Source organism: Euprymna scolopes, chromosome 17 (assembly GCF_053919585.1).
Source record: "Euprymna scolopes isolate OS-2025 chromosome 17, ASM5391958v1, whole genome shotgun sequence".
NCBI classification, from domain to species: domain Eukaryota; kingdom Metazoa; phylum Mollusca; class Cephalopoda; order Sepiida; family Sepiolidae; genus Euprymna; species Euprymna scolopes.
Genome location: NC_136498.1, coordinates 14,666,124 through 14,679,219, shown reverse-complemented (window position 1 = coordinate 14,679,219; position 13,096 = coordinate 14,666,124). Strand labels below are relative to the sequence as shown.

The window sequence follows — 13,096 nt, the reverse complement described above, 5'->3', positions numbered from 1 at the left end:
CATTTTTTTTGCTATTGGAGATAAATTCTGTGCTTTTTTTTTTTTTTTTTACATGGAGGTCACTAAGACGACTTCATCTGGTTTTACGATTTTGTCAGTCAGACTTAGATATAGAAAAAAGTTATGATGACCCGAAAATGGGGGATCATTTTATGTTTAATTTATATGTGAAACTAATTACTTAATTTAAATTATAAAATATTTCTTTTCTGGATGTTCATACATAATCATTTGAAAAACGTAGAATCACATTTTTAGGAGAGATAACTGAGGATCCTCATCTACTTTAGAATATAGATAAAATTTCATTTTAATTCGACAAACTTCTTAATGTTATTCTGGTGCTTTTCCATAAAAATACACAGGTGAAAATATCAGTTCCAAATAAAGTATAAAACTCTTTGATATAATTAGGCAAAAATAGGTATCTACACCAAAAATCTTATCTCCCCAGTTTTACATATTTGTGGCAAATCAGAATGATATAATAAAATCTAAATTCAACCCCCAAGATCGCCATGGGAATGGAATATGTGCCTACATTAAAGATGGCTTCCCATGTGGCAGGGATATCTCTAGAGAAGATCCTAATTTACCTTATATGTGCTTCTGGGTTGCACTTGCTTACACCACTGCATTTATATTTGCCCTTTATCGGCCCCACAACAGCGGAGTTACTATCTTTAAGAGCATATCTGAGAAAATAGACCACATCCTGTCTGCACACCCCTCGGCTAACATCCACATCTGTGGTGAGTTCAATGTCCATATCGTGGAATGGCTGATCCACTCAAATAAGACGGACAATGAGGGGCGGTTCTGCCATAATTTTGCCATTGCTTATGACTTCACTCAGATTGTTCACGAGCCCACCCGTGTGCCTGATACTACAGGTCAATATGCAAGCCTCGTAAACCTTTTTCTCTCACTTCCTCTGAGCTATGTTCATGTTCCGTTCTTTCTCCTCTAGGATCCTCCGACTACTCCGTTGTATCAGTTAATCTAAAAATGAAATGTAATAAGTCCCCAGACGTACCCCTCCACCGTACTGTATACCGATACTCCATGGCTGACTGGGATAGCTTCCGTACATTCATATCTGATCTACCTCTGCATTCCATGTTTAAAAAGGAAGTGTCCTCTATAGTATCAGACCTGACCGAATGGTTAATTGTAGGCATAGACCGATTCATACCATCTAAAAAATTCCAACAAAAACCTACCAGCCAGCCATGGTTCTCCCCAGAATGTGCTGCTGCCATCGCGCACAGAAATCACTTTTTTCAGAGCTACCAACGTAATAGATGCACTGAGACTAAAGCTGCTTTCAGGAACGCCAGCAACCACTGTAAAAGAGTAATAAAAAATGCAAGAGAGCTATATGCCCAGTCTGTTAAATCCAAAGTAGCTGATCAGCGGCTTGGTTCCCACCAGTTTTGGCAAATAACAAATAGGATCCTGAACAGAAGTGTGCGTTCCATCCCAACCATTATCAACGGACCAGAGGTCATCTCCTCAGCTTCAGACAAGGCCAAACTATTTGCCAAGAACTTTGCAGCTAATTCTACCCTATGCGACGAAGGTCATCAACTCCCCATATTTCCTCCTATAACACAGAACACGCTAGGTAACACAAATATCTGTGCATGAGGTCGCCAAGCTAATCAAGAACCTTGATTTCAGTAAAGCTACTGGCCCTGATGGCATCCCAATTATGGTGTTAAAAAAGCTTCAACCAGAACTTGCTCCCATACTTACGAAACTGTTTAAACGTTGCCTTAAGGAGAAGTGCTTTCCAACACCCTGGAAAACCTCATCAGTATGCCCTGTATTTAAGAACTCAGGTGATAAGTCATCTCCCTCTCAGTACAGACCAATAAGTCTCCTGTGTGTCATGAGTAAGTTGCTGGAATCCATATTAAATAGAGAAATAGTCAACCACCTCAGCAGAAATAACCTTCTTAGTGACATGCAATATGGTTTCCGTTCTGCAAGATCTACCGCAGATGTGCTAACGGTTATATCTCATAGGATTAGTGAATCTCTTGACAAAGGCTTCCTTTCCAGGGCAATTGCTCTTGACATATCAAAGGCCTTCGACAAGGTATGGCATAAAGGCCTACTTCACAAGATCTCCAGCTATGGTATAACTGGAAATATTCTCTCTATCATTAAATCATTTCTCTCTGATAGGCTCATAAGAGTAGTGGTTGATGGACAAAAATCAGAGGCCTGCAGTATTATTGCTGGAGTCCCTCAAGGGTTCATCCTGGGCCCAACCCTCTTCCTGATCTACATCAATGATCTCTCTAAACACATACTTAAATCATTTGTTGACTTCTATGCTGATGATACGACCATCTACAGCAACACATCAAAGGCTGTAAATGACAAAGCTCTCTCTGATTCTCTCTCCTCTGATCTCGAACGAGTGGTTCAGTGGGGGAAGACATGGCTGGTTACCTTTAATGCATCTAAAACCAAACTCCTATCTTTACATCATCAACGCTCTGATTCCCATCTGGCATCAATTGAAATGGATGGCTCTCGTCTAGAAGCCCCATGTTTTGACAAGCTTCTGGGCTTGACCTTCACTTCTGATCTGAAATGGAACATGTACATCAAGTCTGTTGCCAAGGTCGCTGAAAAGATGGTGGGATCCTTCTACCGCTCCAGAAAATATCTCACTACTGATGCAATTCTCTATCTGTATAAAAGCCAAGTACGTCCAAGGATGGAATACTACTGCCATATCTTGGCAGGATGCTTTCCTGCCTTGACAGAGTACAAAATAGACTTTGTGGCTTAGTGGGGGGTGCCCTTTTCTCTTCCCTGCAACCTCTCTCCCACAGAAGAGACGTTGTGAGCCTATCTTTGTTTTATCGTTATTTCCATGGCAGGTGCTCGTCTGAACTCCAATCTCTCGTCCCCCCTCGCCAATCTGTTACAAAAAACACCCGTCTAACTGAATCCACTGTCAAAAACTTTCCCCACTCTTTATCTATGCCTAAATCAAAACATAGATTCCATAAACAAAGCTTCTTTCTTAGAACTGCACGCCTGTGGAACTCTGTTCCATCTTCCTGCTTCCCTCCTGACTACAGCTTGGATGTCTTCAAGTCCAACGTAAACAAATTCCTGATGAACCGCCCCCTTAAGTAGACACTTTAAATATCCACACTAACGTACTGTACTTACAATAACCCTTATCCCTGAGTGGCTTCCGGGCCTTGATAAGTGGTGACCACCTTGTAAAAAAAAAAATAATAATAATAATTAAAATTCTACTCAATATTTTTTGTAATTTTTAAACAAAAATAAATAAAATAAATTACTTATAGCAAATGCAGTAGGACTTAATTATCTACCGACCTGGATAATTTTAACATGTTGCAACCTTTTTATATTTCAAAATGTTAATACTGTCTAAGTGATCTGTACACACAGGGGGAAAAAAAATGACCACTTGTAGCCATTCATGAAATTTATAAACAAAATTACTTATTCTATCACTTAGTACGAGTTGCAAGCTGCCACCCCCTCCATCCCAAATATAGGGTTACTTGTAAGGTAAGTTTTTACAACTTTCCAGGAATTAAATCCCAACAGTGAAACACGGCCATTTTTCCACATGTGTAATAAAATAAAGCTTTAAAAAAAATTGAAATAAAAACTTAACAGTTTGAGCACATTAAAAGTATACAGGATGAGACGTTAATTACATTCTACTGCATTTGATATTAGGTTAGTGCAAAAACAATATTGTTTTCTCACGTTACTTTTATATATGGTTTCTGAATTAATTCATTGATATATATAGCCATGTTATATACCATTTTGAAGCGCGTTTTTCGCTCTATCGCATCATGTTATTCGTTACCGTTCTCAATCTTTCATTCATTTTTTTTTTCGACAGTATGAACAAAATTAAAATCTACAGGATTTTCTTGTTCGAGTTCAAACGAGGCCGAAAAGCTGCCGAGGCAGCTCGTGATATCAATGATGTGTTTGGCCCAGGAACCTCTAATAAACGTGTGGCACAATGATAGTTCAAGAAATTTTGCAATGGTGACGAGAGCCTCGAAGATGGTCATGGCTGGCCGACTGCGGTTGATAGCAAACATTTGAAAGCCTTAATTGGAGCTGGTCCTCACAAAACCACACGAGTAGTTGCTATTGAAGTCGAAATCGATCACTCAACAGTCACAGTCATTCGCCATTTAAACCAAATAGGGAAGTCAAAAAGGTTGGATAAATGGGTGCCGCATGAATTGAACTATAATAAAAAAAAGAATCATGATTTTGATGTGTCTTCTACGCTCTTTCTGCACAACAAAAACGACCCATTTCTCAAGCGGATTGTAACGTGTGATGAGAAGTGGATCCTCTACGACAATCAACGATGTTCAGCACAGTGGTTGGATGCCAAAGAAACTCCACAACACTTCCTGAAGCCGAAATTGCACTAAAAAAGGTTATGGTGACTGTTTAGTGGTCTGTGGTCGGTCTCATCCATCACAGCTTCTTGAATCCGGGCGAAATAATTACGGCAGAGAAGTACTGCTGACAAATTTATGAAATGCACCAGAAGCTTCGTCAATATGAAGGGACCAATTCTCCTCCATGACAATGCTCACCCGCATGTTGCTCAACTGACCCTGCAGAAGCTAAAAGAATTGGGCTACGAGACTCTGCCTCATCCATCATATCCACCAGACCTCTCACCCACCAGTTATCACTTTTTCAAGCATCTCAACAACTTCCTGCGCAAAAAATGCTTCGAAAGCAGAGATGATGCCAAATCAATCTTCAATGACTTCATCGCTTCCAGAACTTCAGATTTCTATGCGATTGGGACAAATAAACTTGTTTCTCGTTGGCAAAAACGTGTTGATTCTAATGGTTCTTATTTCGATTAATAAAGTTTATTATGAAAGGAGTTATGATCTTTTGAAGTTGAATGTCAAAAAACGGTATTATTTTTGCCCCAACCTAATATAAAGCGTTTGTTGTTGTTTCTTTTTTGGTCTATGATTTCTCGACTTAATATTTACTATTTATTCTATTTCTATTTAGTTGCCTCCCCACTAGGGCAGAGTTAAACACAGTCGGTTTTTAATGTAAGGAAATTTCAGCTGCCCAAAAGGAGTAACTAGATTGGAAAAAAAGACTTTAGTGTAGAAGCACTTCTAGGAAGTGCAGCATCAAAACAGTTACTACGCTTTGTTCCTAACCAAAAGGCCAATAAATTTTATTTATTTTTAAAAAATCACAGTTGGATTTCCATGAACGCAGTAAACATCATTGTGTCTAACCTGGCCTTCATTCATATATATATATATAATTTAATCGAATATCTATTGAATGAATAAAATAAAAGGGAAAACTGAAAACTAAAACAAATATTTTAATTCTATAAATTCATAAATAATAAATTTAAGGGTTTGAAAACCAAACTCCTAAAAGTATTACAAACTCTTAAAAATCAGGTGAATTAAAATAACTTTAATAATTATCAAATAGAAATTAAAATAATTGGAAAAAGGCCAAATACAATTTTTGAAGTCCATACTTCTAAAAAAGTAAAAATTAGTCAAATGTGACCTGATAAAAAGGTTGTATGAGGTATTGCTACCCTCTTTTCTGTCTCGATTCTTAAGCTTACTCTTCCCTTTTTCTTTTCAAGTAGACCATCCTAGGAGCACACAAATATGTAGTTTTCAACCAGATCACAGCATGGTGTATACACTTCATGATTTCACATTTAGGTGTGAAATCACAAATACTTAACCAATGAAAATGGCTTCTCTATTATTCTCTTGAATTCAACAGATTCCAGCATAAACAACAGCTGACCAGATGTGACCGTTCAGTTTTGACTCACCGAAGTTGCCACTACTTAAAGTCAACAACAACAAGGAACAACAGTTGCCAATATCAACCTCAAAGGAAACAAATTACTACTACTATCGGCAACAAAGGTTAATGCCAAACACACACACACACAAGTCTAGCCTTTGAATTGGACAAATAGTTTTTTTCTTAGTTATCCCTTAAAAATGCTCAAGTGGAAAAATAGTTATAAAAATGGGAGTAAATATAATAAAGCCTGGGAAAAGTCATATCCATGGCTGAAAAGTGCCGATGGTTGTCAGCGAGTGTACTGTATTGTGCAAAGTGACAGTTTTACTTAAGCAAAGCAATATTTCAGCACACAAAAAAAACAAAAGGCACCAAACAGGAACATTTCTCAAAGTTCTCTTGATAATTTTATACATACAAACTCAAATGACAAAGAAAAGGAAGCAGAAATAAAACTTAGTTTAAATATAGCTTACCATTCTTTAATCCATTCAATTGACCACATTGGTGAGATTGTGAAAAAATATGGTGAAAAAAGTGTTCTAGAAAATATAAACGTGCATAGAACTAAGTGCATTACAATAATTAAACATGTGATTTCGGCTGCACTAAAAGAAGAACTAAAAAATGATTTGAAAGACAAAAAATATGTTTTACTTGTGGATGAATCTACTGATGTAGTGACTCAGAAACATCTATGTATTCTCGTTAGATTTTACTGTAATGAGAACGAAAAAATCCAAACAGCTTTTCTGTCTATTGCACCAGTAATCGAAACTACTGCACATATTTTGTTTGACAAAATAGTTGAAATAATTGGTTTTAGCCAAACTCTTAAAAACTGTAAAGGATTTGCTAGTGATGACACAGCTTCTACGGTTGGCAGTAAAAATTCAGTGTGGTCACAAATTAAGACTGAATCACCAAGTTATAATCAGATGAAACGCATGTCATTCTTTGAGTTTTTACATCGAACATGCATTCTCACAGTTGCATGCTAATGTTGGTTTTCTTTTTACTGAAGTGCCATTATGGTTCAGTAATAGTGCCCTTAGATGAGAAGAATTCAAAAATTTATTTCACATAATAAACCCTGTAGATGAAGAAAACGACCAAAGCAGAAATGTTCCTCTTCCATTTCAAAATTTAGCTAAAACTATAGTAATATCATAGAACTACTTTCATATGTGCAACAGTTGTGGCCCCTTGGCGTATGAATATATACAAGGACCTCACTTCCTGCTCGGACATGGGCTAGTTAACGTGTATATCTTTTCCTTATGTATATATATATATATATATATATATATATATATATATATATATCAATAAATCATTTGTTCATCTAAACGTCTCTGCTATAATTCAAGCATCAACACACCCACACTCACACAACAATTCAACAAAAACAAGATGGCTAATAAGAGAAAAAAAAATTATATAATATTTTGATGAACTGGGAGGAATAATTAGGTTATTTTAGCACTTGTGAAGCAAAACTAAATATTAGTGCAAAATACAAAAGTCGTCTGCTAAAAGAAATGCTGCCAGATCGGATTAATTATTGTTATTTTTTGTTTGCAACTCCTATGGTTCAGCAATTTGAAATGCTAAATTCAACATTTCAACAACAAAAAAACAGTGATCCACACAAACTGTCAAAACAATTGATAATGCATCACCAGAGTTTGTATGAAAGGCTTTACAACATTAGAAAATGTTGACGTTGGTGCCAGTTCATAGGTTCACATTAACTGCTGGCGCACAAGTAGACAGAAACTACAAAATAAAAGAAGTGAAATTGAGGTGTCAAGCTATGTTGCAAGCAGCCTTACATCAAGTAGAAAAAAGACTTCTCAAAGCTGCCAACATGTTTAAAGGACTTTCATTTCTAAACCCTGATAAAGCTCTTAATGAAATATTAAGAGCAAAGTTTTGAAGATTTCTTATTTCCACATATCATGGAAAATAACTGTATAATTGAGGCACAATACAGAAAATTTTGTTTAGTAGTAAAATGGTGTGAAGAACCATATTTTGCAGAGAATTGCATTCCTCTATATTCTCTTAAATTCTGGCAAGGTTTGGCCAAACATGATAATTTTAAGGAATTTGCAGCATATGCTTTAACATCCCTAATAACCCCTGCAAGTAATGCAACTGTTGAAAGAATGTTTTCTTTAATGCTATTATAACAAAGTCTCATAATAAAATTCAAAGTAAATTACTGCATGCTATTGTAAGAGTTCGTTCTTATCTTTTATACAACGGTATTTGTTGCAATTACTTTATATGCACAGCTAAAATGCTAAAGCTACACAACAGTGACAATCTTTATAGTAAAGAAGACACCAACACCACAAATATTGATGTAATTAAGTATTTAGAAGACGTTCTCCACTATTTGCCATAAACTTTCAACTTTTTATTTCTTTGATATGTTATAGACATTTTCAGGAAGAATTACGTTTCTCTTTGCTACCAATGACCAAATTTAAATACTGTCTTTTGCACTGCTATAAATAATATATGTTCAAATGTGCCTTTTATACAATGTCATTTTACTCCATTTGAAAATGTTCCATCAATTATTGTACATGCATCTAATTCTATAAACTTGCAGTTCTGCATCTTTCATGTGTTTATAAAAAAAAATCAGAACAACTGAACTTTCTGGACAAGTTATATTTCTGTTACCGTTCTACCACATTCACCTCTGTTCTGACATTCTATTCTTGTGCACGATCACAAACGTTTATGTGCAGAGAGCTGCGTTTCAATTAGATATTTGTTTTTATCTTGTTTTGATGTTTTTCATATCTTCTAAAAATAAACTGCAACAGTTAAACCTTATTCATGCAAAAGCCCAGCTCACTTCTTTGTTCTCTCATAATTTTTGTGTTTGTCGATCTATCCGATCTGTGACGGTAATTAATGAAAAGTATTTTGAACACATTTTTCACATATATTGAAGATGTTAATGCTCAAATGTCTGCACGTTTCTTCTGTTTGTTTCATTTTCTTTACGGTGAGAGTGCAAAGCCCTTCTTTATGAAATTGAAACCGTTGTGTCTTTGATATCATTTGGGGGAGGGGGGGGAATTGAAAAATATTTAGATAAATAAATTCACACTATGAAACATTTTTTTTTTTTAAATCATACTGGAGGACGTTAAAGAAAGAAAATGTGAAAATGCTATATTTAAATAATTTAAGTTAATAATCTTGTCAAAATACACAATTTATTTTCTTTCGCGGAAGAAATTCTGGTTATATGATCTTAAAACGCTATCCTGTTAGAAATTGGTGATCACCGTATGATAAGTTTATATGCGAGATTGATCTATCATTCTAAATTCCAAAATAATTGTTTTACCCAAATCAAAACATTAAAAAATGAAAATATCGAAAAAAAAAAAAAAAAAAAAGTTATATTGTACGTATCCGTCTTGAACTGAAGGCCTGAAAAAAAAATTTCACTTAATTTGATCGAGTATTTTTTTTTTTTTTTTTTTTTTTACAGCGGTAAAACACGTTTTTATGAGAGCGCACTGAAGACAGGCATCTTGGATTTTTTTCTTAATTTTTGTTCGGAGTTTAGAAAAGCCAAAGGGAGATAACTCCAGTTAAAGCACCGACATTCCTTCCCCATCTTTAATTCTAGCTTTTCTTCCTAAAAATCGAACCTTTTGCTCGGTATCATAAATTGTTTTTTCGCTGTAAAAAATTTAAAAAAACTACTTGATGAAATTAAGTGAATTTTTTGGGTAAAATTTTACATTAAGGCCCGTCTCACGTTCGTATATAACGAAATATTTTTTTTATAGATTTTGGTGTGCTAAAAACGAATCTGAAAACCGTTTCCGTCGCAAAAAAAATAGTTTTCATGATATGAAGAAATTACATTTTCGAAAAGTGGGTGATCACTTTTCCATGTAAATTTAACTTAAAATGAGTACCCACTTTCTGGCCACCTGAGAGAGGGGCATTTTAGTGTTTATTGGTTAAAAGGTTTCGATTTTTTTGCTTTCATCTTTCAATAAAGACACGGGGAAATGAAAAAAATAAAGAAAAATCGGTATTATTTCACTTTAAGGTTCGTCTCACATTTGTATATATAAAAAAAAATAGTTTCTTGTAGTTTTCGGTGTGCTTTAAAAGAATATGTTAACCGTTTCCGTCGCAAATTTAACGTCTGTATGGCATTATCCCCTTAGCTCTGGGACTATTTTCCATTTCACTGCCCAGCCTTCGTTTACGATATGCGCGAGCATAAAAAAGGCTGTTAAATGTGTACTCGCGTACCAAACTGCCTTGTCACAGTGTAGTATTGGCGAAAAATTAAAATTAGACGAAAAACAAGTAGTTTTCCAAATATTAAACCATGTAATTCTATGTTATCACCGGTGGCCATTTTGTACGCGCAAGTGCGCGCACATGGCCTACGCTCGCGTGATAACATAGAATTACATAAATGAACTATATACGAGGTCGCCATATTTTTTAAAATTTGATCTTTCTAAGATTTGACAGATTGGCCTTTTTCGAGGCCTGGGCAACAAGTGTCAAGCAAAGACCATATGTGGGGGCAACCCCACATATAAGACCTTGGTCAATGTAGGGGAAACCCTTCATACCAATTGTCACTACCCAGCTCTCCTACTTCCCGGGGAGTTGGTCCCCATTTCCCCTTCACTCTTCACTTTAAAAATCGGTCTTGTGCCCAATTTGTTCGGTGGGGGAGCAAATAAATACCTTTTTTAAGGCTAAATTTGGCCTTTTTACGCTCTTCAATGGACCATGTTTTTGGCCGCCATATTTTTTGTAATTAAAGAGCGTAAAAAAGGACCAAATTTGGCCCTAAAAAGGCCAATCTGTCAACCCTTAGGAAGGCCAAATTCTTAAAGCGATACAGACAGCGGCCTTTAGTCTACTAAAAAAATTATGAAAATATAAAAATTAAAGTAAATAATAAAATTAAATATTTTCTATTTTTATTTCAACCTTTTTGTTTAATGTGTTTTATATAAAAAATAGTTTGCTTTTTTTATTTTTTATTGGTTAAATAATTTACGCTGCTAAACTGCACGTTTACCCTTTAACGTTTTCGTGTATAATGTTAAAAATATCCAAACTGTAGAATGGGATTATTTGCCGAAATATTAAAAATAAAACCGTTCCCTATTAAATTAAAACCGAAAAATATGCTTGGGGGGGGGACAAAGTATATTTTTCAGTTTCAATTTCATAGGTATCGCCTTTGCGAAGAAAACACTACAAAATTAATATAGTAAAAAAAACAAACTGCAGACATATAGGGGTTTAAACACTTCAATATAGTCAATTTTTCTTTAATTTTACATTTGGCTTTTTTTCTTTTTTTTTTTACCTAAAAAAAAAAATGTTGCTTCGCTTTTGAATTTGGCCTTTTTTTTTCCTAAAAAAATTTTTTTACTTCCAGTAAACCATGTTCATGTCACGTGACGCACTTCCGGTCACCTGATAAATCACTTTATTAAAAAAAAAAAAAAAAAAAAAAAAGGAAGAAAAATAGTGCACGTTTCATATTATAGAACAAAAAAATTCTCTGAACATTTGCTAATGAGTGGTCTAACGTCTTTCAGTAAAGGAATTTTGGAACTGTTTACTCTTTTGACTCCCAATGTTTCGTCTGCTAAACTTTTAATCCCGTGATTACGGTGGTAGCATTAGCAAAGCATCAATAAAATAAACCATTAATTCAAGTGCCGCTTATTATGGATTCAGCTGCATACTATATTAAAATCACTTTTTTGGTAGTTAGTTGGCACTTATGTTACCGTGCTGATGATGGGTGTATTGTAACTATCATGCCCGGACCGGACCGGCGGACCACACGGACCAGTCAGTCGGACCAATGTGTCTCTTCCTCCCCAGCAACTAAAGACTTAGTTTTGAAAGGTTCATTTTATAATGTATTTTGATCTGTTTTCAACGAATATCACATTTAAAATCGTCGCTGACAAGTACTTTTCATGATATTAAGACCTTTATTATCCAATGTATTCCCTGTTTTCTGCCGGTTGCCATGTTTTTGCGTGTACGCGCATTGAGTTTTCTTTCAACTACTTTAGTAAAATAGAGTTATTTCCCTTAGAATACTGAGTTAAGAGGTATCAGGTTTGTTTTGCGCGGAGATACAACATAGCCACCAGTGAAAACAATATGAAATACATTGGATAATAAAGGTTTTAGTATCATGAAAACTATTTCTTCGTCACAATTTTAAATATGATATCCGTTCAAAACAACCGAAACCCCGAAAAATCAACTTATTAAAAGTAATTCTTCAGTTGGTATTCTAGCGCACATTAATTAATTTGTTTAATATCTACGGTGCGTGCTTTAAAAAGAAAAAAAAAAGAAACTAAATTAATCGGTTTTTGTTTTGTTTTGTATTTTTAAGTACTTAAAACTATAAATTCAGTAAAAGTGCGGCTTTGTGTTTGCACAATACTATGCACCGCCAAAACTGGGGGGGGGGGGCAGGTCAGTACTTTTGACGGACCGTCTTTTTAAAAATCTACCAAAAATCAGGTAATTATCCGATCAATACGAAATTTTCAGCAATTATTAGGAGAAGAATGAACTTTATAACAGTGTACTTATTTTTCATAAACGATATTTATATATATATATATATTTTTTTGCTTACAAACCCTCCCTTGTTTTGAAGTGGGAACAAATATGCTTAAAATAATCATCTGAAACTGAACTCAACATATTGTGTTGTTGTAAGGGACAGAATAATAGATTAAAAAAAAAAATGTTTGCATACCTTATTTTGACGTCTGAATATCAGAACTTCGATTGTGTTTAATTATCCCGCTTTTGAGTTTTGAAGTGTGAAATTCGGTGAATATGTTAAGTAAAATAATTAATTTAAGTTAAGCAAAACAAAAAAAAAAAATTTTTTTAATATTTATACGAAAAAAGCCATTTTAAAATTATTGATAAATAAATTAACAATTTTTTTTAGCGAGCCGAATAATATTGAATAATCAATACAAAAGAAAAAAAAATTCGATAAATATTGTGCCCTTTGTGTTAAAAATAGCATCATTTTTTTTCGGTCCCGTTTGAAAACGTTTGCCGTCTTTCGACTATGGTGGACCAAACGCGCTCAAATAATTTTTTTTTATTCTGCTTTAAATTGCCCCCCCCCCCCATTTTGGGGAGCCTTGCCCCACACACA

At 34.9% G+C, this 13,096-nt stretch overlaps 1 protein-coding gene across 5 annotated transcripts in view; it reads right to left on the bottom strand.

The window, feature by feature from the left end:
• The window catches only part of LOC145296676 (recQ-mediated genome instability protein 2-like), a 49,781-nt gene that overhangs the window by 15,317 nt on the left and 21,368 nt on the right, over positions 1-13,096 (bottom strand). The window contains exon 2 of one of the 5 annotated variants that reach the window (XM_080142625.1): positions 6,339-6,404. The exons of the other annotated variants lie outside the window; for them this stretch is intronic. The gene's annotated coding sequence lies outside the window, so the exon portion shown is untranslated. The remainder of the gene's footprint in view (positions 1-6,338; positions 6,405-13,096) is intronic. 5 annotated transcript variants of the gene reach the window in all.